Raw genomic sequence first — 12,971 nt, 5'->3', positions numbered from 1 at the left:
ACTATTCTTCTATCCCAAGTTTCCTCATTGACCACCAGATAAGGGATCGGGGGACCCTGTCAAAGGCTTTCTCCATGTCAACAAAAGCCAGGTACAGAAGTTTATCTTTGGCTAGGTATTTCTCCTGAAGCTGTCTTACCAGAAATATAGCATCAGTGGTGCTTTTCCCTGGCACGAACCCAAACTACATCTCATCTAAACTGACTCTCTCCCTAATTAGTTGGGCTATGACCCTCTCCGTTACTTTCATTACCTGATCCAACAACTTGATACCTCTGTAATTATTTGTATCTAAAGCGTCACCTTTACCTCTGTAGCAGTTGACTATGGTGCTGCTACACCAGTCATTGGGTATGACTCCTTCGTGTATCACCTGGTTAACAATACGGGTAACTAGGCTATAGTCGACACTGCCAGATATTTTAAGCATCTCTGCAGTGATTCCTGACGGGCCGGGGACTTTCCCTGTCTTCATACTCTTAATTGCTTTATCTACCATGGTACTATCGACTAAACAAAATGATACCAATCCTAACCTATCCCATCCTAAAATTAAACTAACAAATCTTGGAATAAAAATCAAAAAGTTTATAAACAAAACGAATAATATTAATCACCCCCTCCCACCCCCTCCACCAGTACTGGAAGTTCCTATCCTCTCCACCAGTACCGGAAGTTCCTATCCTCTCCGATCCTTGGGTTGTCTCCCATGAACACTTTTAAAGGCTTCACGCCACCCCCCCACCCCAACAGCATGATATTGCTTCCACATCCACCTATTCGCCAGATTTAGCACCTGAAAACTTACATCTCTTCCCCAAGATGAAAATGCAGCTCAAAGGTTGCCCTTTTAACACCATTGTCAAGATCCAGAGTGAATTGCAGAAGGTCCTTGACTCATTTATGGAAAACAACTTCCAGGCTGGATTCCAAAAGCGGCAGGAAGGCTGGGACCAGTGTATTGCTGTGCAAGGTGAGTATTTCGAAGGAGATGATGTTAAAACTTATGTAAATAAGTTATTTTTTATTAAACATAACAAGTCCAGGAACCTTTTGACACCACCTCATATATCCAGTAAAGCATATTGGCTTCATTTCTTTCAAGTCTTTGCATGCCCACGGTAGTCACAGCCCATGTCTCACTGCCATGTAGAATAGCTATTCATACACAGACATCATACAATTTGCCTTTCACTCTAAGGGAGAGGCACTTCATTACTAGCAGAGGTAGTACTTCTAAGGATCCCCGCTGACTTTTGAGGGAATCTATTTTTGTACATTCTAAATGTTTAATGTCCCTGCACATCTGCCACATGTAAAGACTACTTTCTCTGTTAATCTTCTGGTAATACTGTTACACCTCTTATGTGTCCATAGCTTGCACTGGGTACACCATATGGAGTTTCTCCTGATACCTTTTCTGCATAGTGAGCAGGGCCATCTCCCTGAAGGGATCTATTTGTTTATTTTCCAACTTATTAGGATTATGTTGTGGGGTATATTCTTCACCAGAGAAAGTCTTTGCATTTATGAGTAACCATGCATCTCATTTTCTGGTGAGAATGTAATCAATTTTACTAGCATGGCCATCCAATTGGTAGATTATCAGGTGACTGGCTGGCTTTCTGAAGTTTGTGTTGCAGATCATTAGGTTATTTTGAACCACAGAACTCCAGTAGCCAATTCTATGGACCCTGTGTACACCATGGAAGATACTCAGGAGTCACCTAACATGTCCATTGAAATCAACAGCCATGAAGATGAGGTCATTGTCATTTGTCTTTGAGATAACCTGCAGAAGAATATCATAAAAATGGTTCTTTTGTTCATTTGGCAGACCCGCTTTTGGTGGGGCATAGGCAGAGATAATTGTTGTTGTACTACACTGAAAAAGTACCCTAAGCTTAAGTACTCTGACTACCTCAATCACCTTATCCACCCATTTCTCTGTTAGAAATATGCCAACACCACCTACGCCATTAGTTACCTTCCCAGAAGATTTTATACCTATATTTCTTGCCTGTGAGGAACCTGGCTGAAGCTTCACTTCACCTTACTTCTTGAATGCAACACACATCAACGTGTCTCCATTCAAGCATCTCAACAATCTCACCAGAACTACCTTTCAATGTGCTTACATTAACAGTGCCAACTCTGAGGAAGTGGAAATAGATATGGGAGGGAACATGGAGAGGGATAACAGCGTCCAATATCTGAAAAGAAGATTTTAATGAACATTTGCCAACTGACTTGTCATATCAGTTGTCCTTGCATTAATCTACCATCATCCATTCATGGTACAATTGCTGCTTCTATTGAATGAGTGCAATACAAGCATTGTTTAATATACACTATTGATACAAACATAAATACATAAATAAAAAAAAATAGTGAATTGATTAATTCATTATAAGTAGAGAGAAAAGAATATTTATCTATCTAGGTTGACCCTCAGGATGCCCCAAGACTGTTTCCACAAGTTTTCCTCACTCATTTCAATCTTCCACAATGAGAAAAGAATAGTCAGTTTGTTAACTAAATAAGTAATGCAGTCTTACTTTGGTGTATGTAGTAATGTGGATGAGACTACTGGGGAGAAGCTTTCTGGTAAAGAGGAGAGATTTCCAGTATAGGTAATGGGATATAAAAATGGATATATGTTGATAGATAGGCATCTTTATGCAGCTCAGTTTAGGTCTGTGGCTACATGTATGTATCTATGCGTATCATGTATAGTTATATTCATGTGTATATCAGTGTGCCTGTGTTTTGTAAACACGCAAGTGCACTTATGTGTGCATTTTGTGCATATACATACACATCTATACATATGTATATATATGTGTATGCCTGGATCTATGTATATATATATGTATGTACTCCGTTTCCTTTCTTTTCCTCCGATATATTGGGTATGAACATGTCAATACACTATCTGTTCAAGTTGTAGAAATTCCTATTAGCACATGGAAGTGTGTGGGGGTGTGCACACAGACATGTGCATGCACACACACACACACACACACACACACACATACTAGTTAACCACCACATAGTTCAATTGTCCCAAAATCTTCCTTCATCTCTTAAATAAATTTTATGACCTCACACTCTCTTGTTCTCCTCCTGCTACTTCCACTCATCAGTTTATCAGTACATATGTATCTACCTGTCTCTTTGCACCAATCTTTTATTTCTGCATGTCTCCATGTGTGTGTGTGTGTGTGTGTGTGTGTGTGTGTGTGTGTGTGTGCATGTGTGCGTGTGCACGTCTGTGTATCTTTGCACTCTGTGTGTGTGTGGTTCTGTGTTTGCATACATGTTTTTTCAAGCACTTGCGCATGCTTATGTATAAATATATTTTTCTGATTTTTTTCTACTTTTTCTTCTAGCAAATCTAACTGCCTTTTGGACACACTTTTCCATATACATTAGCAATAACTTTCTCATTGGTAATGTTTTCCCTCTATACTCTGAAAATGTAATTCTTTTTTTCCCAATAAATTGAACTTCATATTCGAGGTTCTGATGAAACTATAGGATCTTATCCAGGCATTCAACTAAGAGTCCTCTGTAACTTATAGCAGAAACGACAATAAGCTAATAAAGTTCATAACATAACCTTTGTTTTTCCTCTGTCATCTCTTTTTGTATCATGTGTGTGTGTGTGTGTGTGTGTGTGTGTGTTTACATGTATCACCTCACTCATTGACTCATATATATGCAGGAAGCAGAAATGAAGTGCTGTGGCTTTCAATGGTGAGAAAAATATCAACTTCAATCAAAACACAAAGCAGGATTGTGGATTAGTGACCTGAATAGCCTCTTAAAACACTGACCAACAATTGGGAAATAAGTAAACGATAATGGTAAAAAATAACAAAGCAGGTTATTCATTTTTAATTCCTTTCTTTTATCTAATGGTTTATTGTTCAAACAGGTTTTCCCTTATGTAATGTAACTGTGATGGTAGGGTATAAAGAGAAGAAAAATATAAAATTTATATAAATACAGTTTTATATCCTTTTTTATATGTCTTTTACACTATACATTTAACCCTTTTGATACCAACCAGCCAAAGAATGCCTTGGTTCTATAATAAACTTTCTGTTTTAGAAGTGATTTAAATTAAAACTTTCCTTTAAAATTTTGTTTGTTTATGTTACAAACACCAGCTTCATAATGGCAAAAGTATTCTATTAAACTCTTCGTTATTTTCAAAATTCAATCAAAGGCAGTGTATTTCAACAAAAATATGACAACAAAAGGGATAAAGAGACCTAAATTAAAAACTTCCATCAAAATTTCATGTTAATTTATGTTACAACACCAGCTTAATAATGACCTTACTAAATTATTCATTATTTTCAAAATTAATAGAAACAAAGGCAGTATATTTCAACAAAGGGATCTAAGTTTTTAAGACTTGGCTACTGTTTCTAGTAGGTCAAGTACCATGTTATATCTTACATTGCAATGATGAAAATAAAGGGCAATTTCAACCAATTGATAATATTTTTCTCCCTCAGTGCATACAATCATTATATATATATATATATATATATATTTCATTCTCCCCTTCAACATCATATGATGTCCATTTTCTACGTTGGAAAAGATATATACATGTGTGTGTGTGTGTGTGTGTGTGTGTGTGTGTGTGTGTGTGTGTGTGTGTGTGTGTGCGTGTGTGCATGTGTGTGTGTGCATATGTGTGTGTAAATCATTCACCCACTACCCTGGGTGAATATATACGTAATGTCAACTTTTAATCACTTGCAAGCATTTCTAGGCTTCATCACTAATTCAGTTCTTGACCAAATTGAATGCATTTTTTTAGCAACGATGGTCCAGTCCTAAGCTACATTTGGAGATAAAATAATTGAAATTTGGTTCATCAGAGAAAAAGTTAGATCAAAATATGTAAGTTCAAAAATGGGAGAGTTCCTTTGAATCAAAATATCTGTATTTTAAAAGAAAATTATAAATTAATTAGGTTTAAAAGAATGTGCTCATTAAGAAGAATCTTTTGATGAAAACTTTGTTAAAAAAATATTCACCAGGAAAGAAGTAGTGCGACATTAAGTGATGAAAAAAATGGTAATTCCAAAAACTGAATCAAAATAATAGTAAAAGAAAACTACACAATAGTTGTGTTCAAATGAAAGAGCTCTATGCCTATTTTCCAACTTTTCTAACTTCCTAGGCACCAGGCGAATCCACACTATGGCTTATCACTCCATGTCTAATGGAAAGATAGAGCATTTTCATCACCAATTGAAAGCAGCTCTTCAAGCTTATTCCAATTCAGACTGTTGGTTTTACCTGTTGTTTTATTAACAGTTCGCTGTTAAGGACAGCCTGGGATATTCACCAGCAGAACTACTTTACAGTTCGCCCCTTACTCTGCCTTATCAAATGGTTTTAGATACAGCTTCAGCCAATCAACATTTTGATCCAGCAGATTATGTCCATCAATTGCGTAGATACATGATGGAGTTACCCCCATTGACAATGAGACCACAATCAATCAAGTCTTCTGTTTCATCAGATATTCATATATGGATGCATGTATTTATATGCAATGACACAAACATCCATTGCAAACATTGTATACTGGCCCATATCACATATTGAAAGTAAAACCCAAGTTCATGGTGTTGGACATTCACAAGAAACATCAGGCAGTTAACATCAATTCATGGAAGCAGGCTTTTATTGATGCATATCTCTGTCAACAACATCCTACTTTTTTTCCTACCACATCCTCACTTCTTATGCATACACGACACATCATCCACTACCAATACACTTGTCAATACACCTACTTCTGACAAAATTGTATGACGTGGCATAAGGGTTCATTGGCTGACAAAATATACACACACTTATTATTTTTAGTTAACTTTAAGAAGAGAAAAACAGGCAGGGAAAAGACAAACATTTTCAGTAACATTAACTGTTGAACTTAACATCCAATATGAACTCTGCTGTGAACTTTTTTCCATGGACAATTGTCTTTTATTTGTTAAATGCACATTTTGCATTTATATTTTCCTATTGTTCATGTTATTTTTTCTCATTGTACCTGAATATTTTTCTTCTTTATTACCTCCTTGTTTTCCTCACATGTCTGCAGAAGGGCTGACAGAGCACCGGATTCAATCCCATGTTTTGCCACATAGAAATCACAATTGATTCATGTTCACACTCAAGATTTTATCAAATGAACGGCTGTTGTTCACATAGATAGTTTGGTGGTCTGAGTACAACTTTCTACAAGTGAGGCCTACAGGTACAAGTGATCAAGAAGACACACCACAGCATTGAATATGTATTTGATATGTAAAAACAAGCCCAACTGTCGAGTTTCTAACAAAGATTTTTTGCATGTGTCATATTATGCTGTTTCATCTGAATGTTTCCATTAAGTGTATTGCATAAATACTTTTCCTGTTAATGTAACAAATTATTTTCTAATACATAAAAAGTCTTCCTTGTTACACACCAGTTCTCTACTTTAGTTTTTCTTATCTGGTCAATTTATATAAACTGTATGTGAATGCAGTTTATTTCATTTGAAACTATTACCTAAGATAATAATACATTATCTTTCTTTTTGAAATTCTTTAATTCTTAAAATAGTTTGAAAAAATTAATAGAAGCCCCACTGTGGAAACAATCCACAGAAATAAAATCAGTCTTATAACATGTAGAAACTGGAAAACCCAAAGAAGATCCACACATCCAAATATTGCAACTTCAATACATGCTGTGATAAAGAAACAATATAAAATGATGAGCCCCAGTTTATATATTAGATTTGTGCCAATTACAGCCTTGGTAATTCTGACAGAACAACCAGTCACTTACCTTTCTTGTATCCTTATCTTTCAATATACATGCCCTTAAATTATATTATTATCCAGTTACTGCAAAAATCTGGAGGTTTATTTATAAAGTAGTAGAAGAAAAAGCTTGTGATGAATAAAACTAATATAATAAACTTCCAGATGTTTAGAGGCTGAGTGTTGTGCAGTGGCCCTTCTCTGGATCTAGTCCAGGATATCAGTGTGAATAGCAGCAATACCCTGTTGTGAGCTTCGCTTGAACCTTTTAGAATGTTAGCAGTTATTAGGGGATGAAATATTTTTTTCATTCTAAAGATAAGGGCTAGTCTTTGAAATGCTGTCCTAGGTATGTTAAAGATGTGCTTTCTCCAGGTGAGATCCTTGGTGATAGTGAAGCCCAGTATTTGGAGTGATTGTGAAGGCTCTAGTTCAATGCTGCACATGTTTAAAGGTGTGCTGTGCAGTGGCTCTTTCTTTATATGTTGTTAAAAGATGAGGTTGTCATGGAGGAAGCTCTTTGGGTCTTTGTTCACAGAATGAATGCAGGATTGGTGCATGGTGTGTGGTTGTTAGCTTCTGTTACCTAGGCAACCTCACCAGTAGTAGAGAAGGATGCTTTGAAAGCATGGTAGCTAGAATAAGAACAAGGTGGTAAAACTTCAGAGAGTTACTACCTCTACTGATAACAAGGAGATTCTCTTTTCCAGTGAAGGACAGATTGTATGGTGCTTGTGTACGAACTATGATATTATATGGTAGTGACACATAGGCAGTGAATGCAAATGATGTGCACAGGTTGGAAAGAAATGAAACAAGCATGACCTGCAATGTTAGTTTGGATAAACATTGTGGTACAGATGGACTGAGAAGAAAATTAAGTATAAGAGGAATCAGTCATAGAGAGTAAAAAAAAGCAAGTTTGCCAGTACAGACATGCAATCTGTATGGATAACAGATGGGTAAAGAATTGACAGGAGATCTAAGTGGGAGGTTCCAATGAAAAAGAAAGACCAAGCAAGACAGGGGTGGAAATGATAAAACTTAATTCCATGGTGATGAATCTCACAAAAGAAATAATAAAGGAACACAGTAAGTGGTGGGATGCTGTGTTTTATCATGCAAGTTTGGAAAAATGGACGTAAAGTGATGTATGTATGTATGTATTTATGTATATAAATATGCACATATGTATACATATATATGCATGCATGTATCCGTTTATATAAGTATGTATGTACTTATAAATGTATGTTAATATCCTATGTATATATAACTGCAAACGGATGGCAGAATCAGTTGAACATTAGAGAAAGTTCCTTGTGGCATTTAGTTATTTCCCATTACACCATCATCATCATCATCAAACATCTGATTTCCATGCTGGTATAGGTTGGACAGTTCAACAGGAGCTGGTCAGACTCCAATTGTCTGTTGCAGCATGGTTTCTACAGTTGGATGCCCTTCCTTACAAAGTGTGTTGGGTGCATTTATGCAGCACCAGTAGGAGTGCATTTTATGTGACACCAGCACCTGTAAAAGACAAGTCTGTATGTATGGACAACAGCAATTTTACTTAGCTTGACATATCAAATACAGTAAGTCACCATATCTCTCAGTCCCTTATCATTTCCTCAGTGAAGCCCAGCATCTGAAGATCCTTTCTTACCACTTCATCCTATGTCTTCCTGGGTCTACCCCTTCCCTCCACAATTAGAGGTTGGCACTTCTTTATGCAGCTGTTCTCATCCATACACATCACATGACCAAACCAGTGCAGTCTCCTCTCTTGCATACATCTAATGCCTCTTATACCCAGTTTTCCTCTTAAATCATTTCCACTGTCGTGCATGCACACTGACACTACCCATCCAGCAGAGCATGCTAGCTTCATTTCTTTCAAGCCTTCTGTAGTCAAAGCCCATGTTTCACTGCCATGTAACATAGCTGTATATACACAGGCATCATAAATCTACCTTTCACTCTCAGAGAGAGGCCCTTTGTTACCAACAAAGGCAGAAGCTCTCTGAACTCTGCCCAGCCTGTTCTTATTCTAGCAACTGCACTTCCAGAACTTCCCCCACTGCTAACTTGGTCACTTAGGTAACTAAAGCTATCGACTGCTTCTAATGATCTCTCTGAGCATTTGAGGAAGTCTATTGTCTGTGCGTTTTTAGTGCTTATTGTACCTGCACATTTACCATGCACAATTTTCTGTTAACTTTCCTGTGATGCCACTACACTTATGTGTCCAAAGTTTGCATTGGGTACAATGTATGGCATTTCTACCAACACCCTTCTTACATATCAAGCAGGGCCCTCTCTGAAGGGACTTGTGATTTGTCTGTTTTCCTACTTACTAAGACTTTATTTAGATTCCAGGCTTGCTTCCACACCTGGAATTTCTTATCTAGGTCAGGTAGTGATTCAACTATAAGAACAAAGTCATCAACGTAGAGGAGCTCCCAGGCACAGCTTGTCTAGAATTCTTCTGTTAAGGTCTGGAGGGCTGAGATAACAAGAAGGGGCCGAGAATTGCTTTATGAACTCCTACCTGTACACTGAATTCATTGCTATACTCGTTGCCAACCTTCACTTTACTGGCAGTACCCCTATACAGGACTTGTACAGCTCTCACTAACCACTCATCTATCCCTAGCTTCCACATTGACCACTAGTTAAGGGAGTGAGGGATCCTGTCAAAAGCTTTCTCCATGTTGACAAAAGCCAAGTACAGAGGTTTATTTCTGGTTAAATATTTCTGTAATTGCCTCAACAGGAAGATAGCATCAGTGGTACTTCTATCTGGCACAAATCTAAACTGCATCTCATCTACACTAATTCCCTTCCTAAGTCATTATGTTCTGAAATAAAGATCCTACTTAGATGACTTCATCTTTCCTCCTTTCAAATTTAATAAAATAATAACCAGACAAAGTACTGGGGCCAATGTAATGTAGAAGGACAGTGACCGAACAGGGCTGCAGTCCAATGATTGAGATGAGTAAAAGAATAAAGTAACAGTAACAAATGTAAATTGTTAACATTATAATTTTACAATTGTCTTTAAAGAGATCAACAATTTTATTTAGTATTATTATATATTCTGATAATCATTATCATCATCATCATGTAAAATCCATTAATGCATTGGATGCTTTAACAGATCTGATGAACCAGAAGACTGTTGCGAACTCCAATATTTGCTTTAGCATGGCCTCTACAGCTGGATACCCTTCCTAATGCCAACCATTTTACTGAATGTACTGGATGTTTTTCTTTTTTTTTTGTGGCACTGGCACTAGTGAGTAACTCACAAGACCTTTTGACTGAGGGGGTGGCTGCAGTGAGTAGAGAGGGTAGTGGTTAAAGTATAACAGAGGGACAGGAACAGGTCTCTTTTCTCTGCAAGTTACATGTTCACCCCAGCTGGGAAAATGTTCAATAAATTGTTAACTATGAGAATTGGTTGAAAGGATGATAGCACACTTCATTACAATTTCTTTTTACACATTCTTTATTATTAAATAAACACAACATTGATAAAACACGGAAAATACAAAGAACACACAATGAAAAAAAAGATATGTAATTATCAACATATAACCAAGCTTATTATAATAGAAATATTCAGCTGATTACAGTGTGGTGGTTGTTTTAAAAGTCATTTATCAGATAGTTGAAATCTATCTACAACATACAGAATGACATCATGGATTGGTTCTCATAAATTAAGTGCCAAAATTTGCTTCACAAAAAATTTTTGAAAAGTGATAAAGTTGAGGTTAATATGAATCTATTAGGCTCAACTTGAGAATAAGATGGATGAAACTAACTCTTGAATAATATTTAGAATTTTGGCACAAATCAATGAGGCAACAAGTCAATTATATTGACTCATATTAGTTGAATGATAGGATAATAGTCAAAGACTTCAGTGGGATTTGACTGTAAAGAGCTAGAAGAAATGCTGCTAAGCATTTTGTCCAATGTGCTAAGAATTCTATTAGCTCACCCCACATTAAATCACTGTATCAAGATATTCAGTATTGCATTTATGAAACAATTGTTGTGTAGTTGTGGACAGCTCTGGCCAAACAGCTCAAAATGAATGTTATTTATGGAGGTCAAGAAATACACACTCTATTGAAAATTAAAACATTAAAATATTGTTGTAATCAATATTTCAAACAGACAATGACCATATGGTCTGAAATTAAAACAAAACTACATCTATGTATTTTTCCCCTGGACAAGACACACAACATGCCAGTTGAGCCAACAATGTTCATGTCTAACTGGTGTATTGGATGGCTGGTTAATAACAGAACAGAAATTCTGTTGTAAAAATATGTTCTTCAGAAACATGCAAATATCCACATTATAAAAAAGAAACTCTAAATGCTCAGGTAAAGTCTGATATTTCTTTGAAAGAGTTATTCAATCCTTTTGATACTACAAAAAGAAAGATAGCAGGGTAACACCATTAGTAGGAGAGGTTAGAAAGTTAAAGGGGGAGTAGGACAACAAAACATTGTAGTTAAGTTAAAAGAACAAGACAAGAGAAGATGAAAAAATGAAAAAATTGAAACAATGAAAAAGTGTGAAAGAGTTTCATCCTCCTCCTCTAACTTCCTAACCTCTCCTATTAACAGTGTTATCCTGTTATCCTTCTTTGTATACTATAACCATGTTATCCTTTTGATAGTAAACCATCTGAGACCAGCCTTGGTTCTATCATACAAATTACTGTTTTAAAACAATCTAAATTGAACTTACTTTCATCAAAACTTGATGTTAACATTCCAAATACAAGCTTAATAATGACAAAGTTACTTTACTAAATTCTTCAATATTTTCAAAATGAATTAAAACAAAGGTAGTGGATTTCAACAGAAATATGGTGATAGTAAGAAAAAGGTTAAATATGGAAAATAAGACTAAGTATTTATAAAATATGTAATAAAATGATAATATAAACAAGGTGCAGGAGTGGCTGTGTGGTAAGTAGCTTGCTTACATGGTTCCGGGTTCAGTCCCACTGCGTGGCACCTTGGGCAAGTTTCTTCTACTATAGCCTCGGGCTGACCAAAGCCTTGTGAGTGGATTTGGTAGACGGAAACTGAAAGAAGCCTGACGTATGTATATATATGCATATATATATATGTGTGTGTTTGTCCCCCCAACATCACTTGACAACCAATGCTGGTGTGTTTACGTCCCCATAACTTAGTGGTTTGGCAAAAGAGACCGATAGAATAAGTACTAGGCTTACAAAAAATAAATCCTAGGGTTGATTTGCTCGACTAAAGGCGGTGCTCCAGCATGGCCGCAGTCAAATGACTGAAACAAGAGTAAAAGAGTAAGTTACTTTTTTTTTCTTTTTAATGTCAGACCACTTAACAGGTTACTTGTATCATAGAACCAAGAACTGTCTCAGGCAAGTTGGTATCAAAAGGATTTAACTTTGAAGAAATTTTTAATATTAAAGAATAGTTGTCGCAATATTTTGAACATAAGAAAATAACATTGTTCTGTCGTTTTAATTAAACAATTTAGAGCTAATAAGAGAAATGTCCATTGTGAGATATATTTGAATATAAATTTTGTTGTTTTTTTTTCAATGTTCTAGTAAAATAATAATTAATATAAAAGAAAATTAATGGTTAATTTTTTTAAATATTCATCATAAGTTAATCATAAAAATAAAGTAATTTTGTTTTTCTTTTGTCCTTTCAAATTTGAAACATTGCTTGGAAGTTCTAAAAAGCATCATAGAAACTATGAAAATTGATAGAAAAATTATTTTAAGTATAAAATTGAGAAAAGAAAACATTTTTAGCAATTATTTTCTTTTATAATTTTGTTTTTATTTTTTCAATGAAAATAGCGTTTAACAAATAACGTTTTTTAATTGACATTTGCATGAAATGAAAATAGATAAAAAAAAAAAAACTGTGCATAGTAAAAAATACATAACTAAATACTTTACATTAGGTGACAATAACAAATAAAACAAACAAACAAAGAAATAATACTAGGATGATTGAAATGTTATCACAAATAAAGACCTTTCTGGGAATAATGGAATGCTTACTGTACAGAGCTTAAGATTAATTCCTT

The 12,971-nt window shown here is 35.6% G+C and overlaps 1 protein-coding gene across 2 annotated transcripts in view; it reads left to right on the top strand.

Annotated features, from left to right (window-relative positions):
- The window catches only part of LOC106868486 (LIM domain-binding protein 3), a 366,710-nt gene that overhangs the window by 317,165 nt on the left and 36,574 nt on the right, over positions 1-12,971 (top strand). The window lies entirely within an intron of this gene.

Source organism: Octopus bimaculoides, chromosome 7 (genome assembly GCF_001194135.2).
Source record: "Octopus bimaculoides isolate UCB-OBI-ISO-001 chromosome 7, ASM119413v2, whole genome shotgun sequence".
NCBI classification, from domain to species: Eukaryota; Metazoa; Mollusca; class Cephalopoda; order Octopoda; family Octopodidae; genus Octopus; species Octopus bimaculoides.
This window is presented reverse-complemented; position numbering and strand designations above follow the sequence as displayed.